This window comes from Procambarus clarkii, chromosome 68 (assembly GCF_040958095.1).
Source record: "Procambarus clarkii isolate CNS0578487 chromosome 68, FALCON_Pclarkii_2.0, whole genome shotgun sequence".
NCBI lineage: Eukaryota > Metazoa > Arthropoda > Malacostraca > Decapoda > Cambaridae > Procambarus > Procambarus clarkii.
The window spans coordinates 8,910,374-8,917,873 of NC_091217.1; the positions used below are offsets into that span (position 1 = coordinate 8,910,374).

A 7,500-nucleotide genomic window follows, 5' to 3' on the forward strand; every position below is an offset into this window, starting at 1 on the left:
GAGATGATAAGGTTAAAATATTTGCTTTATTTCCTATCCAATAACTTTAATGGATTCTCTCTCTCTCTCTCTCTCTCTCTCTCTCTCCCTCTCACTACTTACCAATCTGATCAATCGTCCCGCATTATATCGTTCAATTCCCACTAATTTAAGGAGGACTTTCGGATTTCTTTCTCAGTCACAATTTATCGCACACATCTCCCGTTGTAATCTTTATCACCCGTTAACGCGGAGTTAGTGTTCTAACGCCCTGTTAAATGTTTATCTTAAGAAATGTCTGAAAAGTAACATCTTTATAGACAATGTTTTAGAAGAGGCATAGGAGGAAGAGGAGGAGGATAGATAAGGAAGAAGGAGAAGGAAGGAGGAGTAGAAGGAAGGAGGAAGAGAAGAGCCCAAGAACACATGAACTTCCTACAACAGAAGACATAATAAAAAGTATGATAAACTTGATAATCACTTAAAACGGAGGAAGACTTAAGTAACTAGAAAAGCGAAAGCAGGAACAAGCAATAGGATAACTGAGAATACCTGGAATATATATATATATATATATATATATATATATATATATATATATATATATATATATATATATATATATATATATATATATATTGGGGAATAGGATATAACAAGGGATAAACAGGAATTGTTTAATAAATTCAAACGCGAGAAACTTTAGAAGATTTAAGAGGAATTATACATTGACTATATTTCATTCACTTGAATGATATATGTTTAATATTTCATTTCATATTTACCTTAAGACATTGACCCTTAACCCAGAGAAACTGTATCAAACCCTTCCTAAAAAAATATTGATCCACGAAAGACAAAACCAGACAGAAACTTTGACCAGTTGTGACCACACTCAGTTTTGACCATACTCAACTTTGACCACACTCAACTTTGATCACACTCAACTTTGACCACACTCAGCTTTGATCACACTCAACTTTGACCACACTCAACTTTGACCACACTCAGCTTTGACCACACTCAACTTTGATCACACTCAACTTTGACCACACTCAACTTTGACCACACTCAACTTTGACCACACTCAGCTTTGATCACACTCAACTTTGACCACACTCAGCTTTGACCACACTCAGCTTTGACCACACTCAACTTTGACCACACTCAACTTTGACCACACTCAGCTTTGACCACACTCAACTTTGACCACACTCAGCTTTGACCACACTCAGCTTTGACCACACTCAACTTTGACCACACTCAACTTTGACCACACTCAGCTTTGACCACACTCAACTTTGACCACACTCAACTTTGACCACACTCAGCTTTGACCACACTCAACTTTGACCACACTCAACTTTGACCACACTCAGCTTTGACCACACTCAACTTTGACCACACTCAGCTTTGACCACACTCAACTTTGACCACACTCAACTTTGACCACACTCAACTTTGACCACACTCAGCTTTGACCACACTCAACTTTGACCACACTCAGCTTTGATCACACTCAACTTTGACCACACTCAACTTTGACCACACTCAGCTTTGACCACACTCAACTTTGACCACACTCAACTTTGACCACACTCAGCTTTGACCACACTCAGCTTTGATCACACTCAACTTTGACCACACTCAACTTTGACCACATTCAACTTTGACCAGCTGTTCCTCAAATTCCCACTAACAAAAATAAGCCTTTACCAGCTTGAAATAATTAATCCTTGATCAATTTATATTAACAGTCGTATTAAGCTTCACACACACATATAGAAAATATGGACCTTACTCATCAGTTGTACCATGAGATGAATATACCATTAAATTTGGGACCTACCCCAAAGGTAGGTCCCAAATTAAGGGACCTACCCAAATTAAGGGACCTACCTCAATGTCCTACCCAAATTAAGGGAACAGTTAAGGGGCTGTGTCACACCTCTCAGGTAAGGGACTGCAGTTCACTATTGAGAATTAGGTTCTTGGGCTACTGATATTGACTAGTTCAGGGGCATTGACACGCACAGACCAACAACCATCACTGGTTGTTTTCGCTGGATATTGATCAACTTATCTCTGGTGTCTGGCAGCCAGCACTAAAGCCATAGAGTAAGGGAAGGATTCTGCTCCAATCGTCGTGGTTAGTCGTAGTTAACACAAACAACACCCCCCTCCCCCCCACACACACACAAACAACACCCCCCCTCCCCCCACACACACACAAACAACACCCCACCTCCCCCCCCAAAACAAACAACACCCCTCCCCCCGCCCACCCACACACAAACAACACTCCCCTCCCCCCTCCCCCACACACACAAACAACACCCCTCCCCCCCTCCCCCCCTCCCCCACACACACAAACAACACCCCTCCCCCCTCCCCCACACACACAAACAACACCCCCCCCCTCCCCCCCCCACACACACACAAACAGCAAACAACACCCCCCCCCTCCCCCCCCACACACACAAACAACACCGCCCTCCCCCCCACACACTAACAACTAACAACACCTCCCCGCCGATCTCTCTCAAACTAACCACCAAAATAGCAGAACTGTGCCCCGAACCGCTAGTGATTTTCCGATCGGGCGAGCGATCTCTGGCCAGATAAGAACTTTGATAACAAATGGAAATAGAAATTCAGCCTAATAGTTCCGAACACAGATTTCTGGCTTGGGATCTGAGCCGGCGAGGGCTCTCCATTTGCTAATGGTGAGGAAGGGGGGGGGAGAACAGCGATGGGGGGGTGGGGATGGTAAAAGGGGGGAGGGGGGTAGGATTTACTAGGGGTGTTGAAAAGGGGGGAAACATATGCATAGGGATGTTAAAGGGGATTCAGAAGGAGGAAGAGGGGTTTATGAGGTAGGATTAAGGACACTTAAGGGTAATGAGGGAGAACGAGGGATTTAAGGGGCAGGGAATAAGGGGGGATGAAGAAAATGAGGAAGAATTTAAGGGTGAGGAAAAATTCATATAAAAGTGAAGGGAAGGTAATGAATAATGGTTATAAATGGTGTTTGAGGATGAAACAAATGTAAAGGTATGGGAAACAAAGGAATAATGGGAGGGGAAATGGGCGTAAGGAAGTGTTAATAAGTATTCTTAATAATAACTAAGGGGAAGAGAAGATAAGGGGAAGAGTCTATGGCGTTCAAGGGGGTGGTGGGGAAACGAATGGTTTTAAGGGGGAGGAATTAATGCCTTTAGAAATCCTATAGATAGAAAGAACAAAGAAATATCTAAAGGAAGGAGAAACGTAAAGGGGGAAGAGGGAAGGAACTAGACGAATGAAGAAGCTAACTGAGAGAAGAAGCCTAAAAGAAGAGGGATGGGGGGGGGGGGGTGAGAGAGAAGGGGGCGAGAGAAAGATAATAGAGGAAATATTACTCTCAGGTTTGGTGTTGGACTTAAGACCTACCAACCCCTAGAGAGATGATTACAACCATCACAATTACTTCAGATACACTTTAAATACATCTACATACAATTTATACAATAATCATATACCCTGCTGTAAGTGTATGAATAAATTAGTTGAGAAATTAGTGAAATTTAGAAGCAAATGGAGAAGAAAACGGGGAAGTGAAGCCGAGAGTGAGACGGGGGAAACTGCCCTAAACCGTGCAGCAACGCATCGCCAGCTGTAATGTGGCGTTTTAGCGGTTCCGACTTTTGAAGACGGCTCCTGCTGGTCATTACCTCAGGCGAGGCGGCCCAAATTAGGAGCACCTTGGCCTAAATTAGCCGCTCCGGCCACTCCGCAACGACCCAGCATCACCACCGTACTAATTAACCTGAGACGTAATGCAATAATGCATATGCAATTGTAGCTAACGGCCTAATCAATGAAGCTGTTCCTTCCCTTACTTGTGTTATGCTGTCTTGAATACCCCCCCCCACCATCTCGAACCAGAGCCCTCCTTTTTTCCTTCTAAGACTGGTGCTTTATATATTCTTTCTCTAGTCAATAGTCCTCAGCTTCCAGCATCCCTTCTCTTCCCCCTCTCAGCGTTCAGTCACCATTCCCAGGACCCCCATCCACCCATTTCCCCAATTCCCAGTTAATCTGAACTCATTCTACCTTCAATCCACCTTCCCATTTCTTTCTGCCACCATAAATCTCCCATTACTTCTATCTCCCTCCCCTTCTCCTACCTCCCTCCCCTTCCCCTACCTCCCTCCCCTTCCCCCTACCTCCCTCCCCTTCCCCCTACCTCCCTCCCCTCACCCCCTACCTTCCTCCCCTTCCCCATAACATTCATTCTTACCTTAACCTTCCCCGAGTCTCATATTCACTCCACTCATTCTGTCCTCACTCCTTCCCTTTTCCTACACCTCGCGCCCCCCCCCCTCCCTTCTCTTCTCTACTGAGCCTCTCACTTTCTCTCTCCCCTCCCTCCCTCACTCCCTCACATACAACTCCTTTTACCCGAGGTGCTTTGTAACATTCCCACTAACCAAGGTCCACTGTAAGCCCTTTATTATCCAGTACTTACTACTCATATATATATATATATATATATATATATATATATATATATATATATATATATATATATATATATATATATATATATATATATATATATATATATATATATATATATATATATATATATATATATATATCACAAAGGTTGCTCGCGTGCCGTATCAATGTCCGTTTTCTATTGATATGTTTTTCTCCAAATAAGAAGCCTAAACCTCCGAGTCGAAGCGAATAAAACTGAATAAAGCCGTCTTAACCGACCATAAAATCCTTTTAAGAACGTTGTCTTCTTTCCCTTCGCGTTTATTCGTCTTGATTGTATTTGTGTGTGTGAGAGAGAGAGAGAGAGAGAGAGAGAGAGAGAGAGAGAGAGAGAGAGAGAGAGAGAGAGAGAGAGAGAGAGAGAGAGAGAGAGAGAGAGAGAGAGAGAGGGGGATGGAGCAGCCGGTTAGAGGGGGCAGTCGGTCACAGTCAACAAAGGACATTATAAGAGACGGTGGCTGCCGTAATTTCCTGGTGAAGGGGGGGGGGGGGTAGGTAGGCTGGTGGTAATGGTGGTGGTGATAGTGGTGGTGGTGTGTATGGTATTAGTGAAGGCTGTGATGTGGTGGTGGTGATCTGTAGTCTGATGTTGGGTATGATGGTACTCAAATAGTTGAGTTTACTGGGGAATATGCCACAGTTTTGGGTTCCTCTGAACTATCAATCGACTGGTGTGTGTGTGTGTGTGTGTGTGTGTGTGTGTGTGTGTGTGTAGGTTCCAGAGCCAATTGGGCTGTCATATTTACACTGAGAACCGAGTATAAATTCTAACTCCACCATATCACTTCCTTAAGCATCTCATTTCTTAACAACTCTGACACTGAAAGAATTCTAATGTCTCTGGAGCTTATTTGGGTACTTAGTTTCCATCTTTGTCCCCTTGGTCTTGTACTAAGCTTGCTAAATAACATGTCCTTGTCAACCCTACTCCCCTCTGAGGATTTTGTATGTGGTAATCATCTCTCCTTTGTTTCTTCTGTCTTCCAGTGACTTGAGTTGGAGGGTGTGATGAGGGTGGGTGGATATGGTGTCTTTTGAGTTAGTGCTGAGTGTTCCATTGGAGGCTAAGGTGTCACTCATAGGCTGAGTGTCACTCATAGGCTGTTCAATGATCATCTTGAAAGCAAAAGGTCCTAACCTTCTCGTGGCTTTCCACCACACTGACCCCTGACTGCTATTAACTCAATGTATATTACAAAATGTGTTATTACAAATGTGTAAGTTTTATCTATTACAAAATCTTATATATTAAGATTTAATACATAATTTTAATACGTAATTTGTTCAACATTTCATATAAAAATATGCAAAAGATTAATATTTGAATAATGCGTTGTAAAGAACAATAGGAAACTCTGTTGCCCCACTCCACAGAAAGCCCCACTCCACAGACAGCCCCCACTCCACAGACAGCCCCACTCCACAGACAGCCCCCACTCCACAGACAGCCCCCACTCCACAGACAGCCCCCACTCCACAGACAGCCCCCACTCCACAGACAACCCCACTCCACAGACAGCCCCACTCCACAGACAGCCCCCACTCCACAGACAGCCCCACTCCACAGACAACCCCACTCCACAGACAGCCCCCACTCCACAGACAACCCCCACTCCACAGACAGCCCCACTCCACAGACAGCCCCCACTCCACAGACAGCCCCCACTCCACAGACAGCCCCCACTCCACAGACAACCCCACTCCACAGACAGCCCCACTCCACAGACAGCCCCCACTCCACAGACAGCCCCACTCCACAGACAACCCCACTCCACAGACAGCCCCCACTCCACAGACAACCCCCACTCCACAGACAGCCCCACTCCACAGACAGCCCCACTCCACAGACAACCCCACTCCACAGACAACCCCCCACTCCACAGACAGCCCCCCACTCCACAGACAACCCCACTCCACAGACAGCCCCCACTCCACAGACAACCCCCACTCCACAGACAGCCCCCACTCCACAGACAGCCCCCACTCCACAGACGGGGTAAGGAACGTCCAAGAGAGATATAAACACGATTACTTGGAGTATTACATCATTAGAGTCATACTAATGAGATGAAAAGCTGAAAAGCTGAAAAATATCCTCACCATAGGCAGTTTGAAGAAAAATATGATGATACAATGATACTCAAAAACCACTGCAATAATCCAACAATACAACGACACACGAATACAACTATACACCACCCCATGAGCCTGCAACAATACAATTACCCATAGCACATACAACACATGTTAGAAATACAATAAGCTACACAAATATAATGACCCAACAATAAAATACAGCAATGATGCGATACATTCCTACAATGGATGGGTCTGCAGGTGATGGATTGCTATCAATGGATTTATGTCGCCCCATTAACATTACGAGTTAGTACTCTGTGTTAGCATTTAACTGTTAAACTGTTAAATTTCACTTTAGCGCTGTAATGTATTGGATGATAATTTGATTTTCCTCTCGTAAATAAACTGGTAGTTAAGTAGTTATCAGGTGATTTTGACTTACTTGTTTGTGATCATGTTTGTGAGTTAATGAATTGGTGAATTAGTGAGTAAATATTGGAAATATAATATGAATGAGTGGGGAAAGTGAATGAATGGAGGCATGGCTGAATAAATAATTTAATGAATAAATAATTTAATGAATTCATATGTTAATTAATAAGTTATTAAATGGAGAAGTTAATGAATAAATTACTTAATTAGGAAATGAATAGGCTAATGAATATATGATTAAGTAAATTAATGAATAAATAATTTAACAGGTTAACGAATAACTAAATGAGCTGACGAATATCTGAGTAATGATACAAAACGAATGAATGAAATGACAGATAAAATAAGATAATAAATGAGTAAATTGAATGACTGAATAAATGAAGGAATACAACAACAAAGATATAAATCAATGAAATAAATATATAAATGTATATGAGTGAATGAGATAACGAGTGATTCGAA

General features: G+C 43.1%; 1 protein-coding gene across 1 annotated transcript in view; it reads left to right on the forward strand.

Annotated features, from left to right (window-relative positions):
• LOC123748871 (uncharacterized) overlaps positions 1 to 7,500 on the forward strand; it is a 172,288-nt gene that overhangs the window by 78,430 nt on the left and 86,358 nt on the right. The window lies entirely within an intron of this gene.